Consider the following 24,153-nt stretch of genomic DNA (forward strand, 5'->3'; position numbering starts at 1 on the left):
TTATGGTTGGAGAAGGCTGAAAAGGTCACATTCTAGAGGATTATTCATAGATTTGAAGACTTGATACTTTGATGGAAAAATAAAAGGCATCAACAATAGAAGAACAATAAGGCAATGAAGGTAGGAGAAGCGGAGGGAATCAAGTGAACAGATATTTCACACTAGTCAAGACAAAGTAGAGAGAAAAGAAAGAATATGTTGCAGTGAAAAAATAAGTTCTATAATAGCTACTTTGCCAAGAGTGAGCCATTAAGAAAAGTAAGGGCGAAAAGATGGAAAAGTTGGTCCTGAAGTCTACAGCAGACCTTTCAGCATCACAGAAAGATGTAACCACAAACCAAAAGCAGGTCATTCAAATAAATCAGAGGAGTAATTTGATTTAAGAAATTGCAGTACTGATGTTTATTATTAACACATGTAGGTGTGGTATCCCTTAGATAGATGCGATAAGGTATTTATCTAGAGAGACATAAACTTTATGAAAAGTACGGAAGTCTGGGAAAAAAAACAAATGCAACAGCTCCATTTCTATCAGATTAGGAGAAAAACGTAGGAAACTGAATTATAAATGTAGCTATACTAGTTATTTTTCTCTTTGAAAGTAAAATTTAATTACCTTTTTTAAGAGTGAAAAATGTATTATGCATAATTTATGAAACAGAAAGTACTGCTGAACAGCTTTATATAACAAATATCTGTATGTTCTTTAGAATAATGACAAATACATGCAATATTTGAGATAGAGCTGTTCTGCATATTAAGGTATTTACATTTACTCTTTGTCTCTAGACATTTGTAAAGTAAGAAAAAAATAAAACAGTGGAATTACAAAACATCAATATTATTGACTTTTTAGCAGAAAGGTATTTACATACCTCTTCTGAGCCCTGCCCCATACTAAAAACGTAGCGCTTTAGTACAGATGCAGAAGGAAAGTGTGTTTTGTAGAGGTAAAACAGGAAAATGAAAGTGTCATTTCTACAAATTCATTTTAAAGTAGTTCCAGGGGATATAGAAATACATAAAATAAAGGCATTGCATTTGTATACTGGTATAAATCTGAAATGAAATCACGTAATTTGAAATCCTAATTAATTTTAGAGTGCATCTAGAAGATTTTAAGTGTAGCAGTAACACAATTTTCACTTTTAGTACTCGTTCAAAATATTTTATGTTTCACAAAACATCTTTTTTCCTCCCTCAGCAGCTTCCCAGATTTCCAGATTTTCCTCAAGGGAAAGAATAAAATAAACAACACCAAAAGAAGAGACATTTTCTCCTCTACCATCAAAGCCTGACAAACCTGCATGATAAAATGAGAAATACGGTTTGCTCTTCAAGTCTCTTCGTGTTTTCTTCATTCCAGTTCTCTTTACAAAATGCGGGTAATGGGAAGAGTATTTTATTCAGTTTGCTAATTTCCTGCCTTTCATAAACTTGATGGGAAACTACAAGAAAAAGGCAGGTGGAATAATGGCTTTCTTGAAGTCAAGGGAAAAGAGTGGAACTCAAATTTCACACAGGATATTCATTCATTTATATGTCGCAATTCTTAAAAAAATGTTTTTTTTTTTCCAAGTTGTGCTTCCCATGCTCTTTGTAAGAGCAGCCTATTACTGTCAAACTGTAGTAGCATCAAACTACATGATGTGAGTATTCAGGCCTTGAAGACAAGTATTTTTGCATTACACCAAAAATGAACGTCCAGTTCCAACACATGTTGGTAATCATGGTTTTACCTGTTCTGGTGTACTGTTATACAAAAGAGATAAAGGCAGGATAAAGTCCTTGGTGTATAGGACCCAGAATCACAAAGCATTTAGGTGACTATACCCCTGTCAATGAGATGTAGGTTTTTAATGCATTTGAAAATGTAAAACAGCATAAGTAAAGAGACGGTTTGGATACTGATTTGATTTCTCAGAAAACATGCAGTATACATTGATTTCAAAGGCTACTTGGATCTAATCCAAACCCCACTAAACAAGTAGAAAATCTCCTATGGGCTTCAATAGGCTTTGGTAAAGGATCATGTTGCCTCCAGCCTGATTTCCTGTTGAGAGTGAAGTGGCGGATTATCCGATAGTTTAGGATTCCTGAAGATTTCACCTTGTTTCAGTATGAGATTTACAAATATAGAAACATGCGGATGAGAACACTGCCATCACCCACTCGGGGTGGGCATTATTGTTCATTACATTCAAAGAATCTTAAAGACAGTCTCCTTTCACCAACAAGGTTAATAAATACCCATGTTCCACAAATTTTATACTTAAAAGATGCAATAGTAAGAATTACGTTAACACTTATATATACAGTAGCATAGAGCTGCAGCATGTTTAGATAGTGTCATCATTTGCTTTTAATTAGTAGAGAGAGAAGGAAAAAATTCTGATTCCTTGACAGTATTAGGTTATGTATAAAGACAGTCACAACATGTATTTATCAAATTATATTTTAATTTGCAACCAGTAACTCGCAGTTATTTGAATATACTCCCAATTAGTACACAGTATAAAATAACTGTCTTTCAGCACGAGTGACACGGTGTTATTGTAATGAAATATCTCACTAAAAATGTTGAAGCTGGATTAAAAAATGCAGACTTCCTAAATTTTAAGAAGGTACTTTAAGAAGGATTTAACTGAACAGTGCCCTGTATATTGACAGCTGTGCTGAAATTCTGTAAAGAAGAATATTCTTTAATTGTCACTGTAGCCATTAGTGGTCCTGTATTATAAAATATTGGTAATGTCCTTGGCTTTGTTCTGTAGATAATTTAAGAATTATCTTTATGTTGGTGCAGACAAACTATGACAGCCTACTAAAGTTTTATTCCTTGTTGGCACATGTTTTTGTTCTGTTCTCCATAGTTACTATGCCTCTAGTATACGCTTGAATACACTAGAGACAACAACAGAAAACATAAATATAAAATATTTAATACTAAACCTTCAAGGTAAGTACACACACATGGATATACATAAATCCCCTGATACTTATTAAAAATCTGTACCTACATTGTTATTTTAGATTGAGCACCCCACAGAAGAACCTTTCCTTATATCTTAGCAATGTTACCGGGACCATAAGCCAAAAACTTCACAAAACAAGCAAACATTAAAGTTACTTTCCAATTTCAACCTTACCTAAAGCAGATGGAACAGAAATTCATACTTCCAGTGTGGGGGTTTCTTGCCTGTCATTGAAAGGCAGCACAATATCCTAGCAATCAGGAGGTAGCATTTGTCTCTCAGGATATTGTAAGCTACTAACACTGATTAAGAAGCCCCCAACTATGTATAATTATGCCAAGGTTGACACAAAACCAGCTGCCCATTCAGAGCCAAAAACTGAGGTTTTGAGACCATGGTGTTTGCTCTGCCCAGCAGATACTAAACGAACAGCTATTAATTACAGCACGTATTTATGCCAGTGTTTTTCCCAGTTGGAATACAATTCAGTGCCTCTCTCTTTCCACAGAACACAACAGTTTTTAATAAACAACAGGGAAAGTTACAGCAAGAAAATGTAATCTACTTACCATTCTCCTCCTCCCGCACTTCTACTTGAAAAAACATTGTCCAGGAAAAAAACCTGTAGAGACCATGTATCCCAGCAGGCTCACAATGGACTCCTTCAGTTTTACCAACACAGAAGCTTTTCTGATACAATACCTACAAAAATTAGAGGACATTGAAATGGCTATTTCTATATATTCCACTCCTTAGATTTCCTTCCAGTCTGCCCCTTTTCCATTTGAGATTTGACATGTATATTTAAACTCAAGCCAGAACAGGAGAAAAAGCTACTCAGTATTTTTCCAGGAGGAATTCAAATACCATGATTTTGTAACAGAATTGTTTTTGTTGGTTTTGTTGGTTCATGTGTGTGCATGCGTGCATGCTCGTGTGCACTTTTCCTACTAGCTTTTTCCAATTCATTTGAATAAGCAACCACCCACGGGTTATACCGATATAAACACTCATCAATCACCAAACTCCAAAAATTCAAATGTTCCTTTTCTCTATATTGCTCTGGCTTTTATACGAATGTAAGTTTAATCTGATTCCAAAACATAAAACTCATTGTATTCCAGTGTTTTTAAACTTCTCTTGCTATAACCAAAGCCATGTCACGTTTGCTTTATCAGGAAAACAGACTTTTCCCCTCAGCCAAAATTCAAATCCACTATCTCCAGCTGTCACTCAAGCGGTTGCACTCTAAAACTCACGATTTCTGTCATTCAAACGTTTGGGAGGGGAGTGCAGAACATCCTCGATGCTGCTCTCTTGACCCCAGTAAAGCCAGTAGCAGTGTTTCTCAGCACAACGGATTAATCTGCTACTCATGTTCCTTTCTGCCTCTGGCTGCATCTGACTTCTCGTCTCCACTAGAAAATAAATAAATCTGTAGTCACTGCAAAACTGTGTCAGTCAGCTTCTAGATTCTGGCCCCTCCTCCCCCAAAAAGTGAAGTGGTTTGGATCTGGGTTCATTTTTACCTGAATTACTGAAGTAGAATGGGACAAGCTTAGATATCCAACTTCTTTTCCACTTAGGCATTCATTGCAACAAGCTCGGTTTCCAAATCAACAACGTTGGCACTCCTGGGGAATGAAATGAAGTTATCACAATCACTGCCTGTGCAGTGACAATCACTCCCACACTGTGGAGTACAGGTGCATCTAGGTAGCAAATTGGGATGCTCTTCTCAAGTTATCAGCAATTTTGTAACAAAAATGTCAATAAATCTATTTTCAAACTTACAGCTGCCATAAATAGCAGGGAAGTGGTGGCACAGAAAAAGATAATTAAGCAAGTATCAGAGGCATCTTTTACTGCCTCCTACATTAATGCTTCATTAAGAAACTGGAACCGCTGTTAGACTGGAATAATGACAGCGTGCACATGTTCAGTTGAGCATAAGTGAATGTTAATATGAAGTTCAGGGCAATACAAAACACAGGTTTAAATTATCAGCTTTAAACACAATCTAAAAATCTGTGGTTTATTTACAATATATAAATACCAAGAAGGGAAAAAATGTATTTTGTTAATCAAAACAAGCTGTCGCCTTATATGTCGAGGATTCTTCTCCTCAGACCATGCAGAGCCAGGTCAAATGGAGTAAGACACATGCAACAGTTTTGCTTCCTTATGATTTTCACACTGACAGGATGACTATACATGTGCTTGACATCTTACCAATGTTTGTAATTTTCTCCTGTAAAAAATCTTTGACAAATAGCAGCCAAAGCAGCAGTGTTTTCACAAAACATTACTTGGTTATCATGGTACCATGACGGCTTTTCATAAAAATAAAACTTGAGTAAAGACATGATTGGTCTGTACCAGCCCAGGAGAACTGTCCCATGAAACTGTTCTCTTTTGCATTTGTCAAACTGGAGAGACTTGTGTGTCATTTGTTCACAGTCCACTAAATATTTATAATTTTCCATGGCAAGGTGACTGCTTTGAGTACAGAGGCTTACGTTGTTGAGTAAGATAGACTACATATGTCTCCAGCAGATGGACAGCTTTAACCTGCCTTTAAATTGTGTACTTTCTTAGAAATGGAATAAGAAAAGTACTTTCAGACCTGAAAAGCACTTGATCTGAGCTCCAAGCACATACAAAACAAAACTAGCTTCCATGGGTTTTGTGGAGACATGCAGAACAACCCCAGCTTGCATGGAAACATTTCCTGAAAACTCTTGATCAAAACTGAATCAACAGGTTTTACTTACATTTGAAGTTCCCCATACTGAATATTTCCTTAAGGTTTTCCTTCATGATAAAGAATAAACAAAAATCAACCAGTACCTAAATATTTTTATTAGATTCCAGAAGTCAGAAAATTCTCATACAAGACACTAAAAGAAAAAACACTCTGCATGTTCCACAGAGAGCAGGTAACAAAAACCACGAAGGCTAAAGCTTGGATGCACTTACATTTTTCATATTAATTAAAAATAACATAGGCATGTTCCTGCTATACCCACAGCAAGGTAATAGAAACCATAATCTTCTAGCAGCAAGATTAGCATTCAAAACACAAGACTGACACACAGGTAGAATTTGAAACTTTAGAACAAAAATGAAAATCCTTATCAACTCCTGTGCAATATCATAACAGTAGGGTTTTATTCATTTGGTAAACATATGTGACCATTAGGATCTCTGCAGCAAAGAAGGGAAAATACTGAAATGAATGACAGGTCTCTACCCATGAACACATCCTGTGTTCACAGACACTTAATGCAAGAAGTGGGGCTGGCAAATTGAGAACATTCATAATCGGTGTTTGGCACTTGCACAGTGGAAGGACGAGCTCTATCTGCAGGGACAGCTGCCGCTCAGCCCTTCCTGTGTTCCAGACAAAGGGATGTCATCAGGACAGATCTTATTGATACATTTCAGGCTAGGGGATGTGGTCTGAAAGCTGTTACGAAATGCAAAGGTAAAGCTCAGAAGGTTAGATCGCAGTAGCATGGATGCCAATAAAAATGTAACCAAAAAAAGCCCATTTCTATTCTCTTTTGATTATAAGGTACATGTTCAGCTTTCAACTTTTGTGCTCTTAATGCATCAACTAACAATCAAGCTAATCATCATTATACAACACTTGCACACTGATGAAATTTGCTTGTTCTTGGTTCCACCCATTCAGGCTTGTTGCACATTTGGCAGAAATACCTGAGCAGATCATGCAGTGCATACTGTGCTGGTGATGAGGCTGCACGCTCCTCAACAAAGTAATTAGAACATTCATATATAAGAGCTTTCTTTCCGTTATTTAATACACTAAATACTACTTCCATTGTTTTTCATCCAAATTATGGCTGGGCAAAACGAACTGGGCTCATGCATCAAGAACATTTATGTTCCTGTTTCACTGTGCTACCCTGGACAATATACAAATGACAAAATTGAGCATGAGTGTTCACACCTGGAGAACCAGGATTGAAACTCCTTTCAAGAACAAGTATGGGGGACTTTTTACATACAGATCACAGACATTAGTGGGTAGAGAGCATTACAACTTAGCCTTTCCTGATGATAAAAGATGGCATTATTGCATTTCTCTTATATGAAGAAAACGTATATAAAACCAGCATGTTCAAGATGGCTTTTCTGTGCCTATAATACTATGGCCATTTGAGAACGTGAATAAGAAATGGTTTTCTGAATTAATGATGTCCACTCCCTATGTCATTGCAGGACAGAAAAACAGGTTCTTAAAACTTACTGACTGTGACTGATTAACTTAAACCACTACAGAGCAAAAAGCACCAAAAAGCAAATAACTTCCAGGCCAACATGCTGCAGCATCATCGCTTGAGAAACTGAAACCAGCAGGAATGTTGAAAAGACAGAAAGGGTAGCAGCCTCATCCCTCCAAGCCCAGCTTGGACATGGATATCACCTTTGTTCTGCTTTCAAAGTAGAACAGAGAAGGAGAATAGAAATGGGCTTTTTTTGGTTACATCTTTATTGGCATCCATGCTACTGCGATCTAACCTTCTGAGCCTCATCCCTCCAAGCCCAGCTTGGACATGGATGTCACCTTTGTTCTGCTTTCTGTGAAACCGAATTACTGCTCTCCAGAGCTGAACTTACTAGAAAAGGGAAGACTACCCACTAAATGATATATAGGACCTGAATTGCTGGCTAATGCCAGGTGGTGCAGAAGTGTGGCTGAAGAAAGCTCTGAATCTCTGCTCTACTATTTCATTAGTAAATATTTCACAAACTACAATTTCCAATATAACAAAAGCTCTGACCTGAGAGTTCAGAGAGAACAGGATAAAACCAGTCCTTCTGCTTATGTCCTCACTGGACAAACCTTCTCTGGGCCTGTTTTTCGATCAAGCAGCTTTCAGTGCCACCTCTGGAGACAACAGCTTTGTGTGGTATCACAGGGTCTCTACAGAAGGCCTCTTTTCTTCCTACCCTTGAGGGCCTGGCAGCATGTCTGCTTCTGTCTTTCACCACTGTCCTAGTTTGCCCTTCTGCTACAGTGTCCGTGCTGAGTGAATCAGTCCCACCCAAGCTGTGCTTATGCACTGGAAAATTTCCTAAGTGGGATGCATGTTTGAGGAAGACATCATCTTGAAGATACTGCCTGAACCAGCATGCTGGATATGCTCAGGTGAAGCATACATACAATCCTGTCTCTGCTGCCTTCCTTTAAAAACCAAGCAACCAAATGAACAAACGCATACCCCCCTAGCACTAGAAACAAACAAACAAAATGGATGGTGTCTGCCAGATCTGCTTATATCAATGTTAATAGCCATTCAGGACCTTGAGATTTTCGGTGCTTTGTATTCCATCTGGGATCTTGCCAGCACAGAGTGTTTGACTGGCAAGATATTGCATGCCAGGGGCCATGCTGCTAATCCGCAAGAATGTGGCAAAGACAACAAAGTTTTAACACTACAAGCAGCAGATTTTATGCGTTAGACAATTTACAGCCAATGTTGCCCAAGTGAAGGCTCATTTCTCACAGAGCTGCAGCACAGTCTTATTGCAGCACAGAGCAAACCATCCTACTGGATAGTCATGTATGATCAGAGCGGTGCATGGCTCACTATAGACATACACAAGGACTTATATATAAGGCAGATCTTTAACACTAGGCAATAACATTACCCAGTTGTCTTTTACTGCAGTTGTGAAATTCATCTGTAGAGACAGAGGCCCCTGTGGTAGTGGGAATCATGCCACACAGATGCTGCTCTATGCTGTTTCAACCTTTTTGTTGGTCTTTAATGTGCCTTTGTTCCTCCACATGCTGCAGAAGAGAAATGAACAGCTGGTGAATGTCTTCAAGTTTATATCTAGCTTTTATTTAAAAATTTCACAGTGCCTCCAATCTTCCCAGCAGACTGAAACACAGAACGAAAAGCCTTACTTACAACACACATTCCTCCTTTGCTGCTGTACCTGGCGTTCTGAGTGCAGGTTGCCGGATTCCCTCTCTCCAACTTTATTCCCAGTGTCCTTGCTTTCTTGCCTGATGCACTTACAAAGCATCCAAATTGACCACTAATAGGTGGCCTGCTGTGACTTCAGGCACCCGTTGTACCAGGTGTTGCCATATTGTAGCTATTACAGGTAATTCAATCCATGCTATGATGCTTTTTGAGATACTAATGCTTACTCTGATTTGAAGTACAGCAGCATCAAGTTTTTAAAAGCTATATGTTATCATTGTTACATAGGTAAGGCCAACTATTCAGAATGGTGTAAACAGGCATAGTTCAGATGAATCCAATAGAATAGGATGATTTGTTTAGTATGACCCCTGGGAGGAAAAAGGACTGGGGAAGTGTTCTTGCTGCCTTGTCCTCCAGTCCTGTCCTGCCCATTTCCCTGGAAAATTCCTGGAATTTACCAACACCAAGATCCTGCAAAGTCACAGGGAGGCAAAAGAATTTTATCCCTATTCAGTTTAGACTTCAGCAAATACAGCTGGTGCTCCACAATTGAACATGGCTGAGAAAGACATAGGACATTCTCTATAATTTTTCTTTTCCATTCACACACAGGCAAGTTTGCCTATAAACTGAAGTATATGCCACAAGGTTTGACAGTTGCATGAGATTTACATGAGAAGCTGTCTTAGGAACACAATGATGTGTTGCACTGCACACTGTGTTACATGGGTTTCAGTTCCCTGAACACCACACCCAGCATTTAGATTCCCAGCACCATTTGAGGAAGAATTTGGAAGCCAACAGAAATGCCTGGGGCCAGTAGCATCGACAGCAGGTGGTTTTAACTCGCAGCCAGTGCTTCTAACTATGCCATATTTTCACTACAGCATTCAGTGGCTCTGTGTCAATGCATCAGACTGGTTCATTACAAGGCAAAGGGGAGACACTGATCTGGCTGAGAAAAAAAGGTATTTCAGTTGGTACTTAGTAGCCCCTGTACTTGGTGCTACTAAATATGGAAGATTTTGACAATTACGTCACAGCGTGAAAGGCCGGAAGTGGAAAAGAAAATTAATCCTCTAAATACATGAAAGTAAAAATTTATGAAATTACTCAGATAAAACATTCAGGTTCCAGAGGGTCAACAGGATTCACATCTCCTTGTTTTGTTTTTGCTGTGAAATATATGTTCATCAGTCCTGCTCCCCTCCCACACGTGCAGAATGTGATGGAGCAAGAACACCTTCAGCCAGCTCTGGTTTGGCAGCCATTGGCACCTCACCAGGGTGGCCAGATTGTTGTCACTGCCAGAGAGCGGGACTGACAGGGGCAGGGTCCATACCACCTGGCCTCCATCACATTTACCTTATGGTGACACAAATTAAAACCTCTGTTCTCTCTCTTGTGCCTCCATCTCTACCACTCACTCTGTTCCTGCTTGCTTTTAGTTGACCCCCCCAGTTTAACTGACAGTTTAGCCTTGGCATATTCTCCCCCTTCCCATGCTTTACCTGAGGGTCAAGAATACACTAAATCTACAGCATCTAACAACCTCCCCTACTCATGTCCCGTTCATCCCTGTTATGAGAATCCTGATCAGCAGTCTTTGGCCCAATTAACAATATTGAAATCACATCAACCAAGCAGAGTCTTCACTGAAAATGTGGCCCTTTAAAAATATTAATTCAGTTAGAGAAAGGCAATCTTACAGAAAAATATTCCCAATTGTTAATTTTTTCTATAGCTGTGTTATGTTAGCTCATTTAAATTTAATTGCTAAAGGGTTATAAGAGCCTAGAAACAGACATAGCATCTGTCTTTTTTTAATGTCTCAATTATCACCACAGTAATTTAGTGGCACCGTGTTAAAGAACCACCATTGACATGCTAATGAATGGCACCATGTTCACTTACATTAGCTCTATTTTTAAGAGGTTATAGGTTGAAGACAGACATTTTATGCTTCAGATATCACTAAGGCAAGCAGTATCACATTTATCTCATTTTGCTTTTACAACTGGAATTACGTATCTTAAAAATGGTCACTGAACAGTGAACGTCCAATGGGTTAAACTGTGGTCAGTTACAATTATGTACTTGATTCTTTAGATCAAGATAAGTAGCAGAAATACTTTCAACCCATTTATTACTTAATTTACTCGTCAGCATTTACTGTTGAAATTTTCTTCAGTTTGTTTTGTGAGTTTCTCCACAGATATGTCCTTTACTATTTGCTTTTTAATTGAACGGTCTTGCTTTATTATAAACGTTTTACGCTATTTTTCTCATTATGCTGAACCAAGTTTATCTATCAATATTTTTCTTTCATATATTCTGCAGAAACTCTGTTGCTAGCTAAAAAGTCCCACATCTATTACATCTAAATGATCGCAGTGATTTCCATAATAAGAGATGCAATGATGTACATTGAGCGATTTATCTGAAAGCATTTCAACACATTGTATATGAATTTCTATAGACAAGTAACAAGGGATTGACTTCACAAACACAAAGAAACAGCCTTCTGAGATCTGTTAAGTGCTAGTGTTATCAACAGAATTGATTTTGCATGGAAAGCTGCATCCTGACAATAATGTGAAAGGATTTCTCACTTCAGCAAAATTAGCATAGGACTGGAGAAAAATCCTGTAATATTTAATATTAACATATATTTAAGGGTCTTTTACAATTAATTTTATTCTATCATCATGCACATTTTCAGCAGTTCTGCTGCATAGCTTAGCTCTGCTGTGAACAATTATAGAGGCGATGCTGCAAACAATTTAAGTGTGGGAATCCACTGTGTTGTTTCGGAACATCCCTCCGCTTTCCTGGCTTTTCACTCCCACTCATGTTGCCAGATACTCAGAAGAGTGTGCTTAAAGTTGTGTAATAAAGAATTAAGTTTTCTAAGTGTATTGTTGGCTACACAATTATTACAGAGTGTTTCATTACAACACATCTTACAGAATGATCTCTCCTCTGTTTAACCTACATAAAGAGAGGATGGAATTGCATCAGAGCTTCAGGCAGTGGTCATTGCACCCCCTGGTGTCCACATCTCCCATAGCAGCATCTAAAAAAATTGGTCATCTCTGCAGTTTTATTTCATCTCCCCGCTTCTGGGTTGTTGTTGTTTTGATGTTGTTTTCACAGTTTCCAGGTTTTTCCCCATGTGGTGATAATTTCGTTTGTGTTGGGATTGTTACCTCTACCCCTGGGCAAGAGAGAGAGTCCAAACTGGGGCTGTTCTGCAGGGGCAAGTCTAAGGGGTCTGTGACAGGCAGCCAAATGCTGCTTTTTAATTTATCTGTCTCCCATTCTCACAGGAAAATATGACAATACGTGGCTATAATCTTCTGCCTGAGATATTCCTCTGGCCAAGTGCCAGGCTGTCCCTTTGTGGCTGGGCTACTGGCTTTGAGGAGAGCTGCCACTAATTACCTTTATAATCACAGTGAGGGAAGCAAGGAAGGTGGAGGGAAAAAGTGGTCATTCCATTAACTCTTTCTTATCTGCGACCACAGGAGCTTATAAATTGCCTCACAGTCACAATTATCAATTATCAGGCAGATTAAATTCCACCAGGCAACTTGTGACATCTATTTCAGGGAAAATCCTACAGATACTTTATCTCCCCATTTGCAGAAGAGCCTATTCTTTGTCTAAACTTCGTCATTCCGACAAACCGATCCCAGAAGTTCACAAGAGAATCGTGGCAGACACGTCCTCTCCTCCCTCATCTCGCTTTTTCTGGGTTAAATGACATAGTCTGCAGAATAAGTTACAACTGAAAAATTAAGGGAAGACCGCCTAGATGAGCTTAGGGCATAGCCTAATAAATACATTTTCCTTAGTGTCCTGTTGATTGATTGAAGATGAGCTTGTAATACGCTCACTGGTTATAACCATGGTTTATATTTGCTTGTGTTACTCTTTATTAAGCCACTGCAACTGTGATGAGTTTGATATAAATCATTAAAGGGATTGCAGTTCTCCTTGAAAAATTTAAACCTCAAGGGTAATACATGGTCCTTAAAAGAAAAATTAATTATTGCAGGAGGTGTCTAATCTATATGTAGATATCTGTAACTGGAGACTTTGCGTGGCAGGACAGAGAATAGCAATGAATTTAACTGTGATCCATGTAGTGTTGATCTAAAAAATGATACAGCAAATTGCAACTTTTTTAAGGGTCTCCCCACTCATGCTTTGCAAGGTTAGATTTACATTCATTATATTAACCCTCATAGTGACCTGGTTAAAGGTCCTCGTACTGATTAATTGATGTCAACATGCGATTCTAATGAGGTAAGGAACCTTTCACCTCTAGGTGACTGATTGGGATTTTACTTAGGTCAAAAGAAATTGAAGATCAACACAAACATTCCTAATTTATATCAATAATGTCACAAGCTAGAAATAGATAACTGTTGGATAGCTGAACAGTGCCTGGTTAAATGAAGTCCAGGTCTCTTCTTCTTCCAGACATGTGGTATATACATGGCTTGTGAGGATATTTCTAAGCAAACTTTTGGCCAAAATTCCAGTAATATTTTCTCCAGGGAATTTTTTAAAAGGTATTTATAGTTTCTGTGAAGCAACATAACAAATGGGAAATATAAGTAGAATTATCCCCAAATTGATTCTCACTTCATAGATGCTAAGTGACAGCAGATGCCTTTCTACAGGATCTCTATCAAGCATAGACTACTTTAGCTAAGCACTAAAACTGAGTTTTTCACAGAATCCAAGTTCACAGAAGTCACTTATTAAAAAAAAAAATCTCAAAAAAATCCACCAAAAAACCAAACCAAAACACACCAAAAAATTAGACAAGCTCATAGAGCCTTCTCATAAACTGTCTTGTTTCAATATTGCACCATAGATGGTCACAAATCCAAGAACAGATGCATGTGGAAGTTTCTTGAGTCATACCACATATACCGACGTGGGGAATATAATCATCGTTTCAATGTGAAATTGATCTTAAGAATATTTGATTCTATAAAAGAGATACAAGTGTCCTTCATTATCTTAAAACTAATTTTAAAATTCTCTAGCTACATTTCTAAGATAGATTTTATATTTCATCTTCTAATGTCAAGAAAGTTATTTCTCGCATGCATCCCCACACAGTTATAAATTTCCTTGTAGTTTTTCTATTAGTCTGTTAATGTCTCTAGATCAGAAAACAATGTGAATTAGTAGGATTCATTCTGCAGCTTCCTGTCTACTCAAGAAGAATTAATTACAAAATGTGTATTATAACTCTGTAAGAATCCAGGTTACACATATCTATGTTCTATAGTTAAATGAAAGTCCAAATCAAACTCAAAAATGTTTTATTCCAAAAGCAAAAAGCACTTCAGTTTTGCAATGACAACCAGAGCAAGTGGCCTAGCCACAAACTTGGAGGCAGATATGTGGGCTTAGGACTGGTTTCATTTTCCTCTGCAACAAAGTGTGTTAGCAGTGCCCTCTGCTCCCCAAGACCCACACTCCTACACCACAACTTGCTGCTGAGCAAAATCCTCTCCAGTTCTCACAGTCAAAGAAAAGTTTCCTGCAAAACATTTATACACATTGAACTTCACCAGTGTAGAACTCTTTGCCATTGTCTCTTGGTCTGCAGCTCTGGTACTCAGGATGTTGATTGTACAAGTCACCTCGTTGGAGAAGATAAATGCATATTTACTTCTATGGTATCTCTGAGAGTAACCTAGTGCCGAAGGGTGAATTTTCCTCACTGTGCAAGTGTTTCAATTAAAAGAAACTAAAACCAGACCAACCATCACCACTAGCAGGGTGGCAGGGGCTGTGAACATGGTGCCGGCAGCAGCCCTGGGAACTTTGCAGTGGCCACAACCCGACCGGACTCTCCCAGTGCAAGTACCAGCAATCTCATGCTGCATGGGCAGCACTACTCTGACTGAAGCCAACCTGGAGGTTCAGATGTGGATGGTTGCTGGACCAGACAATACAGGAGAGCTCTCGATGTCCATGAACTTTAAAGAGAAGGCAACAAAATTTTAGCCCTTCGAAGACAAAAAGGTGTCTAATTTTCCCCACACCAAAGGCTTCTATTGATTTCACTGATAGATTCTTATAAAGAATTAAGACTTGCATAAGCAAAACAAACACATATTTCTTAGTGCTGCTTTCCTGCCTTGATACTTAAAAGAGAATGTAGACCATGTGGAAAAGCAGAATGTAAACAGAGGTAATGAAGAGCACTACAAAGGAGAAACAATTATACATGATAAACACTCTCATGTTTTAAGCAGAAATTCTGGGAACTTGAAAAGATTAGATTAAATCTAGCTCATTTAGTCCAATAACTTCAGCAGAGTAAAATTCTATTATAAGAATAGGTATGTAATTTTCTGCATTTGATCTGTGTAGTGTTGAATACATTTAAAGACGAGCAGGTTGCAAATTTAGACATTTCAATTAAAACATATATGCTATAATGCCGTCACAAATATAACTGTCAATAGTCTAAACAGCGTGATTCTGGACACAGATTTGAACTCTTATGAAGAAAACTCTCAGACTGCCTTGAAAAAGACTATAATCAATATCTACTGTTTGTTCAGTGGGCTTTGGAAGAGAGTAAAGCCTGAAGGATGCAAATATTTATGTCTGTGAAATTCAATTTTATTTGACAGTGACACTAATCACAAAGAAAGAGCGAAACACAACAGAAGAAGACAGCATACTTCAGTGGCTAATTTTTCTTTCCCTCTCTGTTGCAACTGCTTTATGAAATTTAATGAAGTTCTCCCTAAGCTTTTCAAAGCAGTGAGCTTTGCAGAAACAAAGAGCGGAAACAGCAATGCATAAGGAAGGATTTTCCTAAACAAACTAATGGGAAATATGCAAAAACAATCCAGCGTAGACAGGTTAATGCACAGCAACAATTGTATAGAAAAGCCTACATTGTTCTAATCAGATGCGTTTCTCCTGCAGTCCATCTAGTAGAACACTATACTTAGGTCCCTTGGGGTAATTTGACCACATACTCTTTTCTGTGAGACAGTTTATGAATATTTTTTCAACGTGTTTATTCCATGAGCCACGTGGTAGCCCTTACTGGTAGATTTGTGAATGTAAAGGTCTCTTTATATGATAGCCAATCACTCTGCTTCACCACAGAACCACCAGTTATTCTATGCAAGACTGGAATTATAGGTATCCTGTATTTGACACTATCATGTTCCGCAGGTAGCTCTGTAGCAGACAGACTCCTGTGAAAAAGGGAATTTTCCTTGAGAAAAAAATCTCACAGTAATTTCTTACAGATAAACAAGCAGTCTCTCTTTCTATCCTTTCATTTAATGGTGATTTGTGTTAATACACTATTTGATCCACATGCTCTCTGTTTAATAAGGATAACTTGAGAAAAGCATGCACCTTTTCTAACAGAAATTATGTAAGAAAAAGAAAATACTATGGCTAGAGCATTCAGTGATCCAAATCTGAGAACCAAGCAGTGTGGTTGAGACCTTCCAATGGTCACATTCGTTGAAAATATGATAGGAATCAGTGGAACTAAACAGAGTTGAACTTACCCCGGTAATGTCTCCCAGATCATCTAAGTCTATGGGGCATAGCTTTTTGATAGCAGGTTTAGTTTGATGATCCCGAGGGTCTCTTCCAACCAAGATGATTCTATGAAAATATCTGTGGGTTATGCTCAATTCATTCTGCAGCACGAACGAGTAAATTCCATTCCCAGTATTCATAATATATTTGTTTGGCTTATGCAAATTGCTCTAGAAGGCTAGTACCCCAGACAGCTGTATTTTTACATGAAAACAGATGATATTATGTTATGTGAAGACAGTCTTATTCTGCACAATATGTATTGGATATTCTTAAAATACAGGCATTGCATTACCCTTGAGAATTAAATAGAATGGCTATGAGAAGTTTTATGAAACAGTGCAAGTTCTATTAATCTCTGCTGTAGTTTTTAATTACAAATTTTGTATTTTGTACGTTATAGAAAAAATAGCAGAAAGGTAAAATTCATCTTGTGTTCCTAATGGATTATTTCAATAGGAGCTAGAATACTAACAGAAGCACATTTAAAGGGGTCGCATGTTGGTATATGGATAGTAAGACAGAAGACAGAGTTTATTCTTTAAGTCATCCCTGACCCAGGTACACTTAGAAAATAATAAAAGATATTATAGCTTCATCTTGGACCCCCTGATATTTTTACAGAGACACATTTTTGGGCACATGAATTATTGCTGGGTCTGAAATAGAAACAGCTATCCAAACTGATGATGGGTTTATGTGCCAAAAGATGGCCACCCTTTTTCAATCATATTACATGCTAATTTGTACCTTTATTTACACCCCATTTATACCCTTAGATCATCAAAAAGAACTTGCCTGTTACAATAATTCATCTTCATATAGACCTGGCATCTCAGACATCTTGTAGATAAACAACAGACAGCTTGATGTATTTACATGGGTTTTCAGGATAATGCAGAACCTCATTCATTTTTTTATTTTAATTTCGAAGAGGGGAGACTGAGGAAAATAAACGTTTCCAATGCATCATGTTGAGAAAAAGAACCATTCAAATATAAACCCAGCATTGCTGATCCAGCACTGTCTTCCTGAGTTTGCCAAGAGACAAACCGTGCAGAGGAATGGGTGCAGACAATCACACAGCAGCTCTGCCAGGGCTCAGTCTTGTGGATCATGACCCAGCTTCCGTCTGGAAACTGTGCAGCCACACCAGAGCAGCTCTCTGCCCACTGAATTTAGTACGGCTTATTAATTCAGGCACAGCACTGTATTGTGCTATACACAGCGATCGGTGGGCTCCCAGATCAATGTTAATAAGCAGCACAAATACATATCTGGCTATAACCATCTCTGTAGTGACACCTAGAACATAACCAAGCATCTGAGAGAAGCAGCATGAGGTCACAGTACAGTGTAATTTAGCTCAGCACCTGACCTCCAACAGTGGCTAACTGAGATTCCAAGGAAAGAGGATGAGAACAGGGCAAGCATATATATAATATTTCCTTCATAAACCCTGTCACCTGCAAGGACATGAACTCTCCTTTAACATCTACTAATCCACCCACTAGTGACATTTCACAGGGCTGATTTATTATTGCTCAGGTGGGAGGCAGCAGTAGATGTAAACTGGTGTCACTGTGGAAAACTGAATGTTCTTAAGCAGTTGTAAATGCATTAAGGTATTAAATGTACTAAAGGCAAATGCCATATTTTTTCTGACAAATAGATGAACCTTGAAATAATTACACCTAAAATTTACTTCCTGGTTGTATATTGGCTTCAGACTTTTGCATATAAGACTGTGGGGAGGAAAAAACCTTTATAGTATGCTCTGGCATCCTGGTCTTCATTAAGACAGCATGCACTTTTTCTAAAGGGCACCACATGTCTGAGAAATTCAAAGCATTTAATCACTCAGCTCTGAGAAAGGCTCTCTCTCTAAGTTTCATCTCTAATTAAACTAAATCATTCCACCTTATAGACAGAAAAATAAAAAAGTCATTAAGCTGTGACTTGTACATAATGAAAGAAAGTTAACTTGATTCATTTTCATTTGTTAGTCATCAGAATAAAAACTCCAAATCCTGGAAATGAAGAAAATCAGCCTGTAGCTCACACGGTATAAAACATCGTGTGTTTGCCATATTCCAAATACAACATACCTACCTCTTATGATGTGGTTAAGTGCTTTCCTAAGCTCTTCAAAAGGAAAAGCTGGCATGTGCAAACTAAGACATGTCAGACATCTCTTACCTAAGTTCACCAGGTATATTGGAGACAGATCTTTGAACTGAATCCAAGTTTGCCCCCTCATCCAATTCAATACTCTTTACAGAAAATTACATTTTGCACTGTCCATTACATTTTTAACAGAAAATATTGCATCAGTTCCTGGAAATTCATCAATATGATTGTCCACTAAAAAGCATGTTTCACAAAGGCTAGGTATTGTACACAGCTCAGGGGAGCTACCTTTGACTTCTACATTACTACAACCAGGATACGCTAGTTAAGCTCCACATGCACCTCTTGTAACATTGTGCTTAAATGGAGTAGAGATTGCTCTGTGAACAGCAGCAAGGTCAATGTCTTGTATCTAATTACTGATAGTTTCTGCATACTAATTGAGTGAATGCCAGTAAAGAATCAGTAAGTCTACTCTAGTAAGTCAGCAAAAGTAATTCAGATGGAAACTACCTGTGCCATTTTAAAATCAGTTAAATTTGCCACTAGACTTTTCCTTTTCCTCAGTAGTGAACAGCAGCGTGGTAAATACTTAAAAATCTTAATTCATATTCACAGAGGTCTTCATCGTCTGAAACACTCAGGACCCACTGGAATTTCTGAGCCTTTTACAGGGTCTGGGCCCTGATGGTCTCAAGCACAGATGTACACCAGTCTCATCTCATTTGCTAGAAGTCACTGTTGTCCTCACCGGTGTCTGGTTCATAACAGATAACTAGAGAAAATGACAGCTGGTTTTCAAGGATACTGAATCCGAAAGCTAAAATAAACAATTTAATTACTAGAGGCTGGGTGAACACAACAGACCAGTTGACTAAGCTCAGATTAGCAGAGTGAAAACTCTGCTATTTAGTACTTATTTCACACTGGTTACATTTCAACTTTAATCAGATTTTTGTACAATGGAACAGAAACGAGGATCACATCCAGATGTACACATCAGCAGATACCATAAGCATCTAACACTTCTGGATGTCTCTTTCCATAGCATGTAGCTGACATACGCCCTGATGAATGCTTCTGCCTTTTCCTGCCTTCATGCAAATCCAAGTGCTCCATATGGAAAAGGAAAAGCAACGCAGAACGGAGTGATTTCACTGTGATTGTCAATGGTTTGGCAGAGACAGATCCAAGGTCTCTGCCCATTCATTCCCAATGGTTGCACTATTCCCCTGTGCCTCTGTACTGCTGATTATGCTCAAGGAAACAAACTCATAGGAGTTCCTTGTCCCATGACATGGATGCACAGTAACAGAAGTTCTCTGTGAGAACTAACAGCTTTCTTTCTTACTTGTTCCATAGTAACGGCTTTCAGATAGCTCCAATAAACCATGTTCTTTATCCTTGTTCATGCCAAAGCTCACACTGCACAAACATTAGTTGTATTGATGTGAACTGACATAACCATTCAAGATAAACTACAACAGCAAATCTTTCAGTGCTTCTGGGTTCAGCGATCGGGAAGCATAAATCTAGAGCTTTTGGTGCAAATCTCTTTTAGCCATCTGTTTTGTAAGGGCAGAATCAAATTTATGGGAACATTCAAAGTGCATGTTGTGAAAACAAGGAAATATAAGCATGACCTCACCACTTCATAAATGTTTACAAATCTTTCTCTCGTTCGAATTTTGCACTTCATGTTTTTTTGGGCTAAGACTACATGTCTGCATCTCTGTTGGTTGCTTTATTGATTTTGTTGTCTTTATTAAACTTCAAAACTGAAAATAAACTCAATGTCCTTATCTTGTTGCCATTTAAAACACATCATAGAAAACTTTGAATGTTAGCAACTTTGCTAACCCTATAGACGCTGTCTGTATCTACCTGCAGGTGTAGCAGAAATAGCCTGAAGTAACAAAGAAGACCCGTTGTGACAGTAGCATTGGACAATTCCTCCACAATGAATGCTTCATTCAATACACTTTTTGCAGTTTTTATTTTCTGCTTCTATTTGTGCCTGGGAAACCTTTTCCCTCTAAATATCTGGCATTTGTCCTTTTGTAAAATATTTGAGTAGCAATTTCTTGGCTGGCTGGCAGCATTTCTTCCAACATGCCTGCGCCAAGTTTTAGACCCAAAATGGGGTCACGTGCATTCCCCTTTACAAGAAACCTCATTTTACTCAGCTCTACCTGCTATGCACAGCTTGGTTGAAATAATTACTGGCTAAAGGTTTATGCCAAATGTCATTTACTTCTGATCCTGTATGTAATATGTCTTCTATGCACCTATCTTTTTCTTATTTGATCATAAAAGCTCAATGTTAAGGAACAAATGGAAAGAAAAAAATCTGCACACCTCTAAAAATAATAAAAAAAAAAACAACAAAACCACACTTGACAGTTCATACACAAAATCACATGGAGAACCAGGTGGTAAAATGACCCTGTTTAGTTGCATTAATCCTAGCGAAAAGTCAAAGCAGGTATTTCTTACACCAGGAATAAATAAAGCTTTTGCACTATTTCCTCACATCTTTTGCACCCACTGTATAGCCGTGAAAGCTGTAAGACTATTCAAAGTAGAGTATAAATTACACTTTTGCCCAAGACTTTGGTGAAGAGAGACCAGGATCTGAGGTTGGGTACTTGAGGTACCTTCTGCACATCAGACAGAGGAGCAGTTCCCTTGTGTTGCACCACAGGGAGTGTCCTCGCTTTGGCCTTTATTTTGGTACATTCAGAAGCTACATGAGATCTGTCAGTGTCACTGTGCCATTTAAGTTCTGAGATAGCGAAGATATCTCATTTTCTGAAAGAAGAGTCATGAAGACATTTACTACGTTCAGATTCTGCTAATCAAAAAAACAATGGCTCTTTCAACATGGATCTTTCAAGAACAAACAAATGAAAAAAACCCACACTAAACACAAATGCTCTGTGTAATCAATTAGGAAACAGAAACATAGCTCTGCAAAACAATCCATGTTTTCTTGCTTCCAGGAATCCAGTTAAACAGACTTGTTCTATTGATGAATTTTTGATTTATATGCTGAAATAAGCCCCATCTTTGATACTTTCTACTTAGTTGATATTGTTCTTCTCTCCTGCATACCTTCATTAAAAGGAAGTTGGAAAAAAACATTATATTCTAGGAATTAAATTAACATGCTTTTTGTGAGTGACTGTATCATGCTAAAGAAACACATTGTGTGCTAAAAGATGTTTGGCAAAAGAAGATTGGCAATCTGCACACAGTAATGCCACTTGACAGCAGCACTAACTGCAGCATCCAGAGTACGATACAAATACCTTCTCTCTACATTACCACATGAGAAGAAGTGCACTGAAACTCTTGCTAGCTACTTCCCAAATATATGAGCTAATCTGATCACTTGAAGAGTATGCTTTTGCTCTAACGGTTCTATGAGCAATTTCTAGGCATCAGTACTCTTCTCCCTGTACTGCCTCTTGTAGGCAATAGCTGGAGATATGAACCTGGACACAGCGTATTGTAGACATGACAAATGTCCACCTTCCATCTTTTGGGGAAGACACTTTGACAAAAATCTCATTAAAATCAAAAACTAATAAAATAAAATGAGTAAAGTTAAGAAGTGATGGAGCTGAAAGACAAATGGTCATCGCTATGTGGACAAGTTACAATAGTAATGCTGTATGTGGGATAAGAAATAACTATTTCTCTGCAGAGGACTTGGATGCTTGCAAACAACCTGACACCAAACCCACAGGACTGAAGATTCTCATAATTGTTCACAGAGCACCATGGAGTCTGATACAAAGTTCTTCACATTTGTGTAAATTCACTGTGTCTTTTAAAGCCAAGAGGTGTTACAAAATCTTAGTTGTGTGAATCCCAGAAACAAAGAACAACCTTCAAAATATTATAAAACATAACATTTTAGCATGGTTGTCAGAAATAGTCTGTGTGTTTGAACCTATTTTGTTTGACCTGGAACACCTATGTATTATATTGACAAAAATGCTATCTGAATAAAGAGTGTGATGGTAAAACAAAACAAAACCCCAAAAACCAAAAAGACACAAGCATGAAAGGGAATGCTGTCTACTCTAGGTCTTATATTAATAGTGTATCAATGTGGTGTTGCAGTTCTCCCCAGAATAAAAAGACAAGAACATCTCAATGTGTTTCCTTGGATCTCTGAACTCTGAACCATACACAGGGTTTTACAGAAGGTAAGGAAAGACTTTAACGTGATTTGTGGTGATGGAACAGACTTCAGCAACGTGAAACGGCCGTTATGTATAATCTCATCTCTAGAAAAGCAAAGGCTCCCTATCTCTAAAGCTCTCTGTTCAACACCTTTTCATGGCTTGGCCTTCATTCTCTAACAATACTAGCAGCAATACTGTCCTGTTCCTAAAACAAAAATTTAAAAATCCCACATTCTTTTACAAAATGCTATGAGCTTTTCATTTTAATTTCCAAAATCACCCCAGAGCACCAAATGACCGTTACAACTAAATTAAACCAACGCATGCATCAAAACGGCAGATCTGCACTTCTTCCCTTCCAGGGTGAACAATGATATTGTGTGTATGTGGGAAGAGAGAGAAAGTGTGTGTGTGCATGTATATACAAACACACACAAAAGCAGATGCACATACAAAGCATTCTGAAGGTTGAGGTGATGTCTCTATTTGACCTAGAAAGAGAGCAATATTCTAAAAATTACTTTTCATATATTTATTTGCAGCAGTACATCACAAAGAGAAATAACTGATTTATTCCTTGTCAAGTACAGCTGAATTTTGAGGTTACAAGTCTGGCAAGCATACATTCTACACCCAAAGCAGTTTTGTTTAAGGTTTCTTGAGGTGAGTCTATCTGAAAATTACCTTTTGTATTCTGCCCCTCAGCATGATAGCTTAGATTTCAGCAGAGAACATCACAGTAGAAATTATTCTATTATGTCAGCTGCTAAACAAATGGAAACACTGAATTACAATATACAGTACTACAAAGGAACATTTTGCTATTGTGAACTTGGCTAACAAAATTTTGTGAATGTCAAGTCTTTAGCCACAAGGAGACCCAAGACATAAAGGAATTAAACAGATGTTTTACATGCTGAGCAGTGAAATGCAGCAGTGCTGTATTCTCATCTGCTCCACAAGTGAAATGCCTTTCCTATTTGGTCCCTTTTTTTCTGGCAGCTCCCATTTCACATTGTCACAAACATACGAGTTAACTTGTACATATATGGCTTATTAGACTAGCTTGTAGAACTTGGTATCCCAATAGTCCTTTCAGCAATATGTGACTGACAAAATTCGAAGGCCACAGAGCTTAACTTCCACTGAAGTTAGCGAGAGTAGCTATCTATATACTTTTGAAAGTCTGGGGTAAATTACTTTCAACATTTTTATAAGTTTCAGCACAACAAATGGTGATCTCATACTGGAATGCCTCATTTGAGGCAAATGTTT

The 24,153-nt window shown here is 38.0% G+C and overlaps 1 long non-coding RNA gene across 3 annotated transcripts in view; it reads left to right on the top strand.

The window, feature by feature from the left end:
* Positions 1–2,909, top strand: part of LOC139828859 (uncharacterized) — a 327,266-nt gene extending 324,357 nt beyond the window's left edge. For 2 of the 3 annotated variants that reach the window (XR_011740907.1, XR_011740909.1), the window contains one exon: positions 1,208–2,909. This is a non-coding gene — a long non-coding RNA (uncharacterized lncRNA). Of the gene's footprint in view, positions 1–1,204 lie in introns of all 3 variants that reach the window. The other variant, XR_011740908.1, reaches the window with a different exon arrangement.
* Positions 2,910–24,153: the final 21,244 nt, after the last annotated feature.

The sequence above is a fragment of the Patagioenas fasciata genome, chromosome 11 (genome assembly GCF_037038585.1).
Source record: "Patagioenas fasciata isolate bPatFas1 chromosome 11, bPatFas1.hap1, whole genome shotgun sequence".
NCBI lineage: Eukaryota > Metazoa > Chordata > Aves > Columbiformes > Columbidae > Patagioenas > Patagioenas fasciata.